Consider the following 14,911-nt stretch of genomic DNA (forward strand, 5'->3'; position numbering starts at 1 on the left):
ACATTGATCAGAGAGTCAGAGCGGACTAATGAGACATGGAGAGGTATTGAATGGGGGACAAGCCGGCTTCTACAGGGCAGTCACCCGCGACCTCGCCATGAAGGGAAGGCGCATTAGGACGCATTTTATGAGTTGAGTTAATTTGCCGGACATCTGAATCGTTCATCGGTTTGTAGCCCTAGACCTTGGTCTGCTGGTCAGGAGACGAAGGACACGGAGAGTTTTGGAGAGTATAGAGGGTTTGAGGGAGGGGGGAGGGGGGAGGAGGCCTAAGGGGGTTTGGGGAGAATGGGGGTTGGTTTTGGGGGGAGGATGAAGGGTAATGGGGAGGGGATAAAGTAATTTGTTTTGCTGTGATATTTGTAGTGATGGTTATGATGATTGTCTCTTTCCCTTCTCTGTCTGTCTGTGTGTCCGTCTGTGTGTCTGTCTTTGTTTCTCTCTGTCTCTCTCTGTCTCTGTCTCTCTCTGTCTCTCTCTCTCACTCTCTGTCTCTCTCTCACTCTCTGTCTCTCTCTCTCTCTCTCTCTCTCTCTCTCTCTCTCTCTCTCTCTGTCTCTCTCTCTCACTCTCTGTCTCTCTCTGTCTCTCTGTGTCTCTCTCTGTCTCTCTGTCTCTCTCTCTCTCTCTCTATCTCTCTCTCTCTCTCGCTCTCTCACCCCCCCCCCCCCCCCTCGTTCTTCTGCAGAGCGGAAGTCCTCCACAGCCAACTCTCAATAATGTGAACACGCTCAAATAACCAATGATTCACAGAGATTGGACATTTCAAAAAGCCATTTCTTGGATTTCCTTTCTCTTGTTTCAATTGAAAGAACTTGTCAGTGCTTGTCCTTGGCAAAGACTTGCAGTTCATTGGTCATGACCGTCAATTTGAGCGTGTAGTGTTGCTGTGAGAGTGAGTCACAGCTGTGAAAACGTTCCGTGTTTGCTTCACTTGAGGCACTGACAAGACAGCGTGGTGGACAAACTGAGAGGGACTGAAGGGACTGCCAGTAACTATATATACAAGGTCTCTTTCGGGAATCATAGTTTGTTCATCTGTGTGCGTGTCTCTATTTGTTTCTGTCTGTCGATCTGCCCGCCTGCTGTTTGTCTGTCTGTCTTTCTGACTGTCTCTGTCTGTGTCTCCCTCTCTCTGTCTCTCTCTGTCTGTCTGGCTGGCTGGCTGGCTGTCTGTCTGTCTCTCTCTCTCTCTCTCTCTCTCTCTCTCTCTCTGTAACTCTCTCTCTCTGCCTCTCTGTCTGTCTGTCTTTAAGTATATATGTCTCTTTCTCTCTCCCTCTCTCTCCCTCTCTCTCTCTCCCACTCGTTCTCTCTCTCTCTCTCTCTCTCTCTCTTTCTCTCTCTCTCCCCCTAACACCCACAAACCGTCCCCCTTCCCATACCAACTCCTCTGGTCTGTCCGTGTGTTTGTCTGTCTGCATGTTTGTCTGTCTTATTATGGGGGCGAGGACGCCCCCATTCTATACGGATAGTTTAGAGGTTGACCATGGGCAGCGCCATTTTGTTGTGAAATACGTCATCAGTTTGTGTACACAGGAAGTTGTGACATCCGTCACCCTATGGGAGGGGTGAAGGCAACATTGTTCATCTGTAGAAAGTTGTGAAATCCGTCACCCTATGGGAGGGGTGACGTCAAAATTGGTCATCACAGAGTTTGTGTAACACAGGAAGTTGTGAAATACGTCACCCTATGGGAGGGGTGACGTCAAAATTGTTCAACAAAAACATGATATGTCGCATTGTGCAGGGTCAACTGCAACAAACTCAAACCGAGCCATTCATACCTAGCTGTATTTGAGAGACTTATATACCCGACATTTTTATTTCTTATTTTTAGCACAGGTGTAGGAAAAATCATGAACCAAAATGTTATTTATTTTCTAATTTAACATTTTTTTTACAAATATGACCATGGTCTTTTAAACATACAGTGACATTAAACATTGTTATGTTAAAAAAAAGAAAAAAGAAATAAAGCTTTTGTGCACAAATCAGAAAATACATTGTACATTTTACCTACAGGCCAAACAGTGTCTGTTGGCGGTAGAGGGCCCAGCAAGTTGCTATTTTTAGATCGATTAAAAGTTGTCAAGAACAGGCGCTTACATTTGGATGTGTCCACTGATAGTAGGTTTGGTTGTGATCAATCAGAATGATGTAGGAATAAAAATGTATGACAGTTTGGTATGATGACATGTAATTCAAATATGCTGAAATGTAATATTATACATGATATAATAGTATTATGGCTGTTGCCATGACCATGAACCCCAAGAAAGGTTTAATGTTATGTAAAATCAAAATACCAAAATCAAGCACCTACTAATAATCTACGGTGCGGCTTGGACCAAAAAAGGATGGACACGCAACTCGCTCAGCCAGCCAGCGCTGCGAGACTTACAGCGGCCAACTTCGCCGCGGCGCGCTCATTGGCTAAGTATTGAACTTGCGTCAAGGCCGATGCGCGTAGATTCCCAGAATGTTTACTTTCGGTTAGATTCTTCGACAGCATTCGCAGAGGTGACTGCCGTATTGTGTACCGCAGTCAGAAGTAATTTATTACTTTTGGGAGTTTAGTAACGTGATATCAGTTTTCAATTGTTCGTTCACTTATATTGCTTTCAGATTTAACACACAAGAAACAGTAGCACGGTTTTCGTTGCGAAAATGTGCATTGGCAGTGCTACGCGATCGAATTGTGTATTATGTACACGCGGTGTTCTTCTCAGGAAAAGACCGAAGCGACATGTGACGCCAGTCGTTCAGCCCGCGAGCGGTGGGATGGGGGGGGGGGGGGGGGTTCACATGGTTTGTTTGTTTCAGAACCACACCCATATACACACATTTCACATGTAAACCATTTGTCCGCCCCCTGTCGATATTTATCGACTAAGTTCCTTGGTCTACCTTGTTGATGACGAAATTACTGCTGTCTTGGTTGCAAATATACACCACAAATTGTCATGTAAAAAATGAAGTGATTGTTGCAGAATTCATAAAATACGTACCTACTCCGAATTTGTTTGGCTTCAGTTTAGTGAGTTCTTCAGACAAAGAAAACCTTGCATCGCTCTCAAAGAGACCCTTTTTATTTTGAGGTTGACCAGATTCCACTGTAACCTTTTCAGCAGTGCTGTGTTTTGCTCCACCTGGGACGGAGATAACAAGGGCGTGAAAATGTCATGTGAAAATCCAAACCACCCGGCTGTGCTTTTATTTCCCAAGGTCTACCCCTACCCTACCCACTGCCACCCCAACCCGTTACGCACCACCCTTCTTTCCGTGTCTGTCTGGCGCTCTGTCCCTGGTTGCGTCTCTGTCTCCCCAGCCCCCCTCCTCCCCCCTCTCCCCCCTCTCTCCCTCCCTCTCTCTCTCTCTGTCTCTCTGTCTCTGTCTCTCTGTCTGTCTTGTCAATATATCTGTCAGTCTCTCTTGTCTATTTTCTCTCTCTCTCTCTCTCTCTCTCTCTCTCTCTCTCTCTCTCTGTGTCTGTACGTCTGTCTGTCTGACTGTCTGTCTGTCTGTCTCTCTCTCTCTCTCTCTCTCTCTCTCTCTCTCTCGTATCCCCCCCCCCCCCCCCCCGTTATTTTGCAATATAATGTCACCTCTCTTTGCACCATCCTTTCCGTCTAATCTGTCTTCCTTCTTTTCTTTCCCAACTTCTCCCACTTTGTGCGTCATCCCTGTCCCGACCCCTTGTCTTTGTTTCTTTTTCTTTTGTTGTATGTCCCACTCCACCCCATCCGCCCCACCGACTTCCCACACCCAACCTATAAATGATGCGATCGTTGTATCACGAAATCTAGCTGTGGTCGGGTTAAAGGTGTTGTAGGTATAAGAACCTAGTTTGAAAGTTTGTGTTTGGGCGAATCCGGGACGGGACGGACACGAGTCAACTTTATGTGCAGACCCAGAGACGGTAGCCATGTCCCACCCCCGTGTCACCACAGCGGCACGTAAAAGACCTCGGTCATCCTGCCATAAGTGCAAATGGCTGAAACCACCTAAACACGCATACACTTGAGTATCTTATGTAAAGTCGGGTTAAAACCCGGGAACATGCGCCTAATGGCTTTGCCGTGAGGGCGTAAAACTTGAAATTTTTTTGGGGGGGGGTGGTGGGGTGGTGTGGGGGAAGGTTTTTTGGTGTGGGTGTGAGGGGATGAGAAAGAGATATGGGGACTGATGTGGGGGCACCGGAGACATGTTTATCCGGCTCTGGCTTCATGTGTTTTGTATTCTTACCGTATTATGACGGCGACACGGTGACAGCCACTCACATCCGGGTACTTTGGGAAAAATATTGTCTCACTTCCGGTCGTTGTTCCGGAACACTTTGGTTTGTGACCTGTGGCACGAATGGAGAGTTGGGTTCTGGGAAAGTTTCTATATTTTGTGTGTGGAAAGCTTTTGATTTTCAGCGTTCTGTTAGTTAATGATTACTGATTAACTTCGCCATGCAAATTGTGTTATATTGATTTGCAATATTTGCTATTGCTTTCTTTTTAAAACAGCGCTGTCCTTGCTATAAATGTACTTCAGTTATGAGTGTGCTGATTCCACAACAACGAATGTTTTGTCTTCTCGTTGTCTGCAACCCCCGCCTCCCGTCCCTTCCTCCCTCTCTCTCTCTCTCTCTCTCTCTCTCTCTCTCTCTCTCTCTCTCTCACTCTCTCTCTTCTCTCTCTCTCTCTATCTCTCTCTATCTCTATCTCGTTTTGTCTCTCTCTGACTATCCCTCTCTCTATCTCTCTCTTTCTCTCTCTCATTCTATCTCTCTCATTCTCTCTCTCTCATTCTCTCTCTCTCTCTCTCTCTCTCTTCTATTCTCTCTCTCTCTCTCTCACTCTCTCTCTCTCTCCCCCTCTCTCTTTCTCTCTCTCCCTCTCTTCTCTCTCTCCCTCTCTCTCTCTTTCTCTCTCTCATTCTCTCTCTCTCTTTCTCTCTCTCATTCTCTCTCTCTCTTCTATTCTCTCTCTCTCTCTCCCTCTCTCTCTCATTCTCTCTCACTCTCTCTCCCCCTATCTCTGTCTCTCTCCCCCTCTATCTCTCTCTCTCGCTCTCTCTCTCTCTCTCTCTCTCTCTCTCTCTCTCTCTCTCTCTCCCCAGCTGATGACGCATTAATGTATTGAATACATCCTTCTCAAGGATGGAATTGGGAATAATGCTAGGGAACTTACACTCTTCGTTACACACAAAAATACAAATACGAGACAAGGAAGTGGCAGATTAGATTGCGGAGATTTTATTTTCGTTCGCAAAAAAGAAGATGAAGTTGGTGGCGAGGGGGAGAGGGCTGGCCCCAATCTCAAGGTGGATGTCTAGAGGGCTAGAAACCTACATCTCTGCATTTCCCCTCGAGTGGAGACCAAGAGATTAAAGAAAGAAGAAGAAGAGAAAGAAGAAGAAGAGAAAGAAGACGGGGTTTGAAGAAAAAGAAAGCCGAACAGATGGGGAGGGAAAAGGCCGAAAGGGTCGAAAGAGACAAGACGAAGATGGGGAGGAAAAAGGCCGAAAGGGTCGAAAGAGACAAGACGAAGATGGGGAGGAAAAAGGCCGAAAGGGTCGAAAGAGACAAGACGAAGATGGGGAGGAAAAAGGCCGAAAGGGTCGAAAGAGACAAGACGAAGATGGGGAGGAAAAAGGCCGAAAGGGTCGAAAGAGACAAGACGAAGAAATCTAAAGGGATGAAAAGAATGAGTAAGCCTAAGAAGAAGAAGAGAAAAAGAAAAACGTCCAAAGGCTTGTAAAAAGAACAAGAGGATGAAGAAAAAAGCTGAAATGATGCATAGAAGACGCAAGCCGGAAAAGGGGAGAGAAAAAAAAAGATGAAAGCTAGCCCAAAGGCTTGAAACAAGAACAAGATATGTAAACCGAAATGATAAAAAGAAGGACGAGGATGTGGAAAAGGCGAGCAAGATGGAGAAGAAAGAAGACAAACCCACTGAAAAGGGGTAGGCAATCCTCTTCAGATTCCTTCTTTTCGATTCACTGACAAGATCTGGGCAGTGTGGAACTCGAAGCGATCCAGCTTACCCCACCTTCGGTTCAGAGACATCCTGCTTGCTGCAGCGCGGGCAGAGAAAATTTTCCCTCTTCACCGCGTCCTCCAGCAAAAACAAGCTGTGGCTGAGTCATGGTCTGTTTTGGGAGGAGGGACCGTCCTGTCTAGAAGAGGACTTTAAGTCACACCCCCAGTTCTACCTGCTGATTTGCTCTCAGTGTTAATATGTTGTCCCTACAGAAGCTGGTCCCGCATGGCCAAATAGGTGGAAGGGACGGTCAAAACCAACAAGACTCAAGACTCAAGAGTTTACTGTCCTTATAAAAACAAGGACAATTGCCATGCTGTGTCAGGCGATCACAGACATAAAATACATCACATTTACTAAGAATTAAGGATTGCACTTAAAACTAACAACACTAAACCGTATCACATTTACTAAGAATGTAGAGTTGCACTAAAACACATCAAACATCCTTAGCAGTCTCTCACGGCACACACACACTCACACACACACACACACACACACACACACACACACACACACACACACACAACAACGATACCATACAGAAGATATCAAATAAGCCTCATATTCATTGGGCGAAGTCTACTTCGCGAAGTCTACTTCACGAAGCTCGCAACACGAAGTTTTGGCACTGAATTTTTAGTGACAAGACTTCGCGAAGTCTACTGCACGAAGCTCGCAACACGAAGTTTCGGCACTGAATTTTTAGTGACAAGACTCCGCGAAGTCTACTGCACGAAGCTCGCAACACGAAGTTTCGGCACTGAATTTTTAGTGACAAGACTTCGCGAAGTCTACTGCACGAAGCTCGCAACACGAAGTTTCGGCACTGAATTTTTAGTGACAAGACTCCGCGAAGTCTACTGCACGAAGCTCGCAACAGGAAGTTTCGGCACTGAATTTTTAGTGACAAGACTTCGCGAAATCTACTGCACGAAGCTCGCAACAGGAAGTTTCGGCACTGAATTTTTAGTGACAAGACTTCGCGAAGTCTACTGCACGAAGCTCGCAACAGGAAGTTTCGGCACTGAATTTTTAGTGACAAGACTTCGCGAAGCTCGCAACAGGAAGTTTCGGCACTGAATTTTTAGTGACAAGACTTCAGCTCGCAACAGGAAGTTTCGGCACTGAATTTTTAGTGACAAGACTTCGCGAAGTCTACTGCACGAAGCTCGCAACAGGAAGTTTCGCCACTGAATTTTTAGTGACAAGACTTCGCGAAGTCTAAGCGAAGTCAACTTGGGGCTCAATTACGGAAGACCTTACCGACTTATACGAATTCACTGCCTTGTGTATTCAGCTCTTGTAAACATTGTGTGATTACTTCAATTTATTTCACAGAGCGTTGGTTAAATTTAACAGATGGAAGGACGAATCAAGGTGTCTGTCTTGTTGGTTTTTGAGATCGCTTCGTGATCCTTCGTTCCCCTAGAAGCAGATTTTAACGGAATCTGACATGAACATTGTAAATTCAGCTAAATGTGGAAATGTGCCTGAGGATTTCAGATGATATTGTGTTTAAACTTGAGTGTTATAGGTTATGCATTTATCAAATCCTAGCGATTGGAAGGATTGTTCATTCTGCCTGCACGATTTCAACAAAATAAATGAGCAAACGCAGCAAAAATCGTAACCTTGGATTACGCTTGACCTTGCAAGTTGCATTGCATGTCAAAATTCTAAACTTAGCAAATGAAAGCAAAACATGACGCCATGATCCAACTCCTCTGTCGTGATTTCAGCTGTTGACAGCCCCTTTAACTAATTACTGCATTGTTTCCCTTCCTGTCGCTCTTCAGTGCGTGAAGGCGCACCTGGTCTCCTTCTTACCCCGCCATTGTTTGGTTTGAAAGCCACGCTGCGCCCACGTAATATTACACGTGGTGCCAGCGGTTCCGAGCACCATGTCGTCGTCGGCTGTGAGGTACTAGAGTGTTCTGCCTTGCCCAGGCCGCTCTTTTGTTGAAGGAGAATGGAAGAATGTACCTGGATGAACCACAGGTTTTGAAATACACATCCCTTGTTTTGTGCGCGCTTTGTGCGGATCGTTTGTTTTGTTAGGCTTGTTGGTAATGGTATAGGGCCGGCTGGCTGTGCGTTTGCTTACGCGGATAATGCCTTGTAAATGCTCGTGCTGGAAACGGAAATGATATTCAGTCGGTTGCCCGTTTGCGTCACGATGGGGGAATGATTCGTACCTCTTCACAGTTCTCGTACAGTTTGGGTCCATTTACGACTGAGGTCTTGAAGCGGTTGTGGAGTTAGCTGATGATGTATTGTTCAGGTGGTTATGCATTTCCCCTCCTTTCAGTTGTCGAAAATCGGCGGGAACCTCGTTTGCTTTGCTGTGCTCTATTTTCTTTCTTCTTCGCACAGCCTGTGCGTCAGTATTCTAAAGTTCTGCTTTTGAACATACTTTCTGTGAAAAATGCGTCTACACTCTAAACGGATTGTCCCACTTTTGAACACACTGTCTGTCACCAGGTTTGAACACAGTGTTTGTTTGTTTGTTTGCTTAACGCCCAGCCGACCACGAAGGGCCATATCAGGGCGGTGCTGCTTTGACATATAACGTGGGCCACACACAAGACACAAGTCGCAGCACAGGCTTCATGTCTCACCCAGTCACATTATTCTGACACCGGACCAACCAGTCCTAGCACTAACCCCATAATGCCCGACGCCAGGCGGAGCAGCCACTAGATTGCCAATTTTAAAGTCTTAGGTATGACCCGGCCGGGGTTCGAAGCCACGACCTCCCGATCACGGGGCGGACGCCTTACCACTAGGCCAACCGTGCCGGTTTGAACACAGTGTGACACAGTACATAGTTCTAGTAGAAACCGAAGCACGCGTTCATTTGAACTCTGTGTTCAAAACTGGTTACAGAAAGCGTGTTCAAAATTGGAAGACTTTAATTTGGAGTGTATGGTGGGTCCGGCTCTCCTGGAAGTTTTTCTTACATCCTCACTTGGTCTTTTTTCCCTAAGGGTCATAACCCAAAACACAAGCATGCTAGGTTATTTGAACGTTTAATTCATGATAAAACAAAACGTTGCATTTGCTGTACTTCAAACCCAGTGGTCTTTTAAGTGGATAGACACAGAAACACTTATAATGCAGATAATGAACTTATCTCAAACTATTCGAAGAAACTCGCTGGTAAGGCCAAAAAAAAAAGAGGTCTGTTTACGGTAACATAGGCCAAAAAAATAGGGTCGGTAGGTCGGGATTTTGTTTTTTCTTTCCAAAAAACCATATTTTTACGTTATTTTTTTTATTTTTTCCCAAATGCCAAAAAAAAGTCTAGGGTCGCGCGAAAAAAATAGGGTCGGTCGGGTTACCGTAAACAGACTATTTTTTTTTGGCCTAAAGACGCTGGCGAGGCGACGGACCCCAAGGGTCATGGACGAGGGAGGGACGGATTCTAACATCTCAAATCCAAAAACAAAGAGACTGCCAACGTTCACAAATTCAGAATCAAAAAACAAGAAAGTTAGGTTGTTGGAACGTTTGTTATTGACAAAACAATACATTCACAGATATTTCGACCCAAATATTATGTATTATCAAGATACGATTTGAGTGAATATTGTGTTTGTCTGTTCACTTAAAAGACCGTTGGGTCGAAATATCTGTGAATGTATTATTTTGTCAATAAAAAAACGTTCCAACAACCTACCTTTCTTGGTTTTTTTATTCTAAAATCTCAGTTCTCATTGGCCTCAGCTTGTCAAGACTGAAGTGATGAGCATTTTGTTGACCATTCAAGAGAGTTGTCGCCACAACGATCTCAGCTTTGCGATTACAGCGTGTGAATGTGAATGGCGACAAATGAAACGACGGTGGTGGTTTGGTGAAAGCTGGCTGTTCTGGCTTGGCGTGTCTTATTTGGTTTGCTACGACTGCTGACGTAGAACTCGTTTGAGTTGTCGCAACACACACACACACACGCGCGCGCGCGCTCGCACGCGCACCAAGACAAACACACACACGCACGCACGCACGCACTCACTCACGCCTGCACACACACACACACAATATTACACACACACACACACACACACGCACGCAAGCATGCACACTCACAAACACAAACGCGCGCGCACGCACACACGCGCGCGCACGCACACACACACACACACATACACACACAATATTACGCACACACACACACGCGCGCAAGTACGCACACACACGCACACACATACACACACAATATTACGCACACACACACACGCACGCAAGTACGCACACTCACAAACACACACACGCGCGCGCACGCGCACACACACACATACACACATATACACACACACACACACACACACACACACACACACACACACTCAAAATACACAAACTTGCAATTCGATCGTGTCAATCCATTGACTGACTGGGCAGGCATTAGAATGATGTAGTGGGTGATCAGTAATGATTGAGTTCCAAGGAAAAGTTTGATCGTTTCTGAGCTGGGAAACAGACGCATGGGCACCTCAATCTTCGAGAAGCATTTTTCAATGAGCGTGTAATGTAGCTTGTTCTGTATGGGAACGGAGGGACAGAACAAAACGCCAACAAACAAACAAACAAACATTCATCATTGCACATACTGGTGCTGGAAGATATTCCTGTTTCATATCAAGAAATGTATCTTTATTCCTAACGAGATTACCGATCCGTAACTTATATATATATGTTAAAAATAGCTGTTTTGACTGGGAATTGAGAAAGAAATTGGAAACATAAAAAGAAAGACAAATAAAAAACAAATGAAGAAAAATAACTGCTTCACAAAAAACATTAATTTTCCCCAAAGGACATGTTTTGACAAGACGATGCTTCATATGTTTATGGGTTTTTTAATTTTATTTTTTTATAACCAAAATATGCATGCAGGTCTTTTACAAGCGAAGCAACGGGTAAATAAAGGAAACCTGTTCTGAAACCGACCCCGCTTTCATGTTGCAGTAAATATGAAAGAGAATTGTAAAATGTTGTGAATCTTAGCCGCTATAGGCTTGAACGTTAGTCGTATACTCAATGAAAACAACAACAACAACAACAACACCAACAACAGCAACAACAACAACAACAACAACAACAACAACACGATCAAGCAAGCAAGACACGATATTGTCATATTCGATGCTGTTAACGAGTTTGACATCTGTGCGGTTTTGATGCAAAGCGCATATTTATGATATTTCTTTAGAATGCGTGCACAGACGATGAAATCGAAGCATTGAACAAAAGTAAAACCAAACAGGGGATGATGTTACAAAAAAGGCTGCATATAATAATATTATAGCGCATTGTTGATGCGTTTCATGGCCCTCGGCTTCAGCATCACCCACAACCTCATCCATTTTTCTGGATTTGAGCGCGATAATGATAAAGCCAGCCATATTCGCAAATTATTATTTCCACAGCAAATGGCCGCCAACCTTTAACGCTCCCTCGTTATAGCTTTCCCTTGACTTCACCCCATAAAGTAAAACAGGGCCAAAAAATCAGATTCATTCCAGAGGGATCCATCCTTCAAAACGGCGTTGGGTCGACATTGATTTCCCAAGTTACTTTTACGCCGCGATTTGCTTTATTGGTCCTTAGCCGCTCTTCGGCGTGGGGGAAAAGGAGGTAGAAAAAGTGCATTATTTGGCCTTTTTCTTCTTCTGCATTTGTGTGTGTGGTTTTTTTTCCCTTAATGTTCCAGCTCTCGTTTTGATAGATTCGGGCGGAAATTTTGTTTCGTTTCGTTTGAGGTATTCAGTAAATTAGAAAAGTGCAGGTCATTTGTTTGGGAGGGTAGAGAGAGGGGTTGTTTGTGTGTGTGTGTGTGTGTGTGTGTGTGTGTGTGTGTGTGTGTGTGTGTGTGTGTGTATGTGCGTGCGTGCGTGCGTGCGTGCGTGTGTGCGTGTAGATATGAATGTCTTGTGAGACATTAAGAAAGCAAAAAGCGCTTCTTATCTTTAAGGTCAAGAAATCATTGCCAAGAATCCACGGCGAATTAGCAAATGTCTTTCAGACGAAAAATTCTTCGCAAGAGCCCTCCTCCCTCTCCCTCCCTTTTACCCCAACCGCCACACTTCACCAAAACGATAAAAGAGAGAGAAGAAAAAAATGGTAAAAAAAGTAAATCGTGCAGCACGGATATTATTAATTTCTCCCAGAGGACGCATTTTGACAAGCTGGTGCTTCACGAGGTCTTTTAAATGCCGAACGTGGCAAACCATGCGCACGGCTTTACAAACTCGCATTTACGCCACCGAATGACAAGAAAGGAAAGTGTTCACGTGCAGAGGTGCAGAACAGGCCAAGCAGAGAGAGGTACTGTCATACAATTTTGAACGCTAAGGCCAAAAAAAAAAAATAGGTCTGTTTACGGTAACATAGGCCCAAAAAATAGGGTCGGTAGGTCGGGATTGGTTTTTTTTGTTTTTGTTTTCCAAAAAACCATATTTTTACGTTATTTTGCCAAAAAAACAAGATTTTATTTTCCCAAATGCCAAAAAAAAGTCTAGGGTCGCGCGAAAAAACTAGGGTCGGTCGGGTTACCGTAAACAGACCTATTTTTTTTTTTTGCCTAAGCATTGCATAGTTGAGACCCATCAAAAACAAAAAACAAAACAAAAAAACCACGATCTAAAATTTTCAAAAACAACTCCCGTCCGCATTAATTAAATCTAATAAAATCAGTTCTAAAAAAAGAGGGATTCTACGCTGTACACAGAAGAATAAATAAATAAATAAAAGAGAAAATAACAGGTTCATGTTTTGACAGGTCATTCGAGGACAATTTCAAAACAAGAAATCTTAAAAGGGGGATGTTTGTTGGTTGTTGATTTGTGTATCATATGTTCCTTAAAGCTGTGGTCTATTTATGACTTTCCGGGGCTACGAGGTTGAAAAATAGGGATAAAATCATGTACAGAATTCTGTACAGCAAACGCTACCCGAAACCCCACCTATACGGCGTGTATGACCTTGAGAGCTTCAGTCAACGCTTGAATTTTGCAGTGGTAACATCCGGTTTGCTCTCTCAGAGCTGAGCATATTTGTCGAGAAGGATCGAGCAGAAAAAATAAACGACTTGGCAGGGATTCGAACTCAAGGCCTCGGGGCCTCAAAATGTCGGGGCCGATGTCTTAACCGCTAGGCCACTTCACTAGTGTTTTCAAAGATAAAAAAAATGATAATTTTATATCATTCTACGCTTGAATTACCATTCATGCGTTGCAAAATTGTAAAAATTGCTTTCAAAATTTGCCTTTATTTGCAAACATGTTTCACGGAATCGCAGTACATGTTTACACCGTCATGCTACACGACATTCGCGCCATGCAAATAGCTGCGATATCTCTATTTACAACATGCAAGAAAAATGACAAGAACAGTAATTGAATCTCTCTAAAACTCTGTGCAGTTGAAAACAGACAACTAAGAAATATTTATACGTACATGTATTCACTTCTGAACAATGGGCGGATAGAGATATATATCATGCTGCTTCAAGAATAACATAACATGAATTCATATCAATGTTTTTCCTTCTTTTTCTCGATTGGCGCAGTAGCCTAGTGGTTAGGACATGAGACACGAAGTCTCGAGGTCGAGAGTTCGAATCTTCGCCGGGGCGTTTATTTTTTCCCCTTGATCTCTCTTGAAGATAATAATATGATCAGTCTTGAGAGAGCAAACCGGATGTTATCCCTGCAAAATTCAAGCGTTGACTGAAGCTCTCAAGGTCATACACGCCGTATAGGTGGGGTTTCGGGTAGTGTTTGCTGTACAGAATTCTGTACATGATTGTATCCCTATTTTTCAACATCGTAGCCCCGGAAAGTCATAAATAGACCACAGCTTTAACCTAGTCGTCTATTCGGGACCGCTTTAAAAAAAATGGAGGGGGGGTGGGGGTGTGGTGGTGTTAAATCAAGGAATATTAACAAGGAAGATCTATCCACTGTAGTAGTAAGAGTATAGTAGACGTTTGATCGTCTCTTGATGTGATCTTTTCCTCCTGACCTTGGTCGTGCTGTGTGCACGTGGTGTGCACTTGTGGCGACCTCACTCGTTCCGGATTTCACGTGCTGGCTGACTTTTCTCTTTGTTTACACTACACTGCCAGGTCGGCGTCATCTCTGCTGTCCAGACGACGTCATAGAATGCCACATTGCAATATTTAAAATATTAATATCCTTATCGTCACCATCGTCTGCAGCAAAATGGTCGTCTTCAAGTTCATTGTTATCATTGTCATCATGTTCATTGGCGTCGTATTGTACGTCATCATCATCGTCGTCGTCGTCATCATGATCATGATGATGATCATCATCGTTGTCGTCGTCATCATCATCGTCGTTTCTTTCTTTCTTCTTCTTCTTCTTTTTGTTCTTGTTCTTCTTTTGCTTCTTCTTTTACTTCTTCTTCTTCTTCTTATCCGTCTTCTTCTTCTTCTTCTTATCCGTCTTCTTCTTCTTCTTCTTATCCGTCTTCTTCTTCTTCTTCGTCGTCGTCGTCGTCGTCGTCATCATCATCACGTTCACCATCTTCTTCTTCTTCTACTTCTTTCTCGGACCACTGGATTTACCACAACATTCAGAATCCTTTCGAAACAGCGTGCAGTCTATTATTGGACCCTCTTTCTGGAGGGGCGTGCTGAATATAGGCATGTGACCATGTCATCTCTGATCTAGTGCCGGGATACGGATGTTTTATGTTGCTTGCTGCACTAAATCTCCGGCTGCCGATGAACTTATCGCAGTTATAGTGTGTTCTCTCTCGCGCGCTCAATGTAGGCCTATGTCTGTGGATCTGTCTGTCTGTCTCTGCCTGTCTCTTTCTTTCTCTCATTCTCTTTCTCTCTATCTCTC

Source organism: Littorina saxatilis, unplaced genomic scaffold, assembly GCF_037325665.1.
Source record: "Littorina saxatilis isolate snail1 unplaced genomic scaffold, US_GU_Lsax_2.0 scaffold_1173, whole genome shotgun sequence".
Taxonomy (NCBI): Eukaryota; Metazoa; Mollusca; class Gastropoda; order Littorinimorpha; family Littorinidae; genus Littorina; species Littorina saxatilis.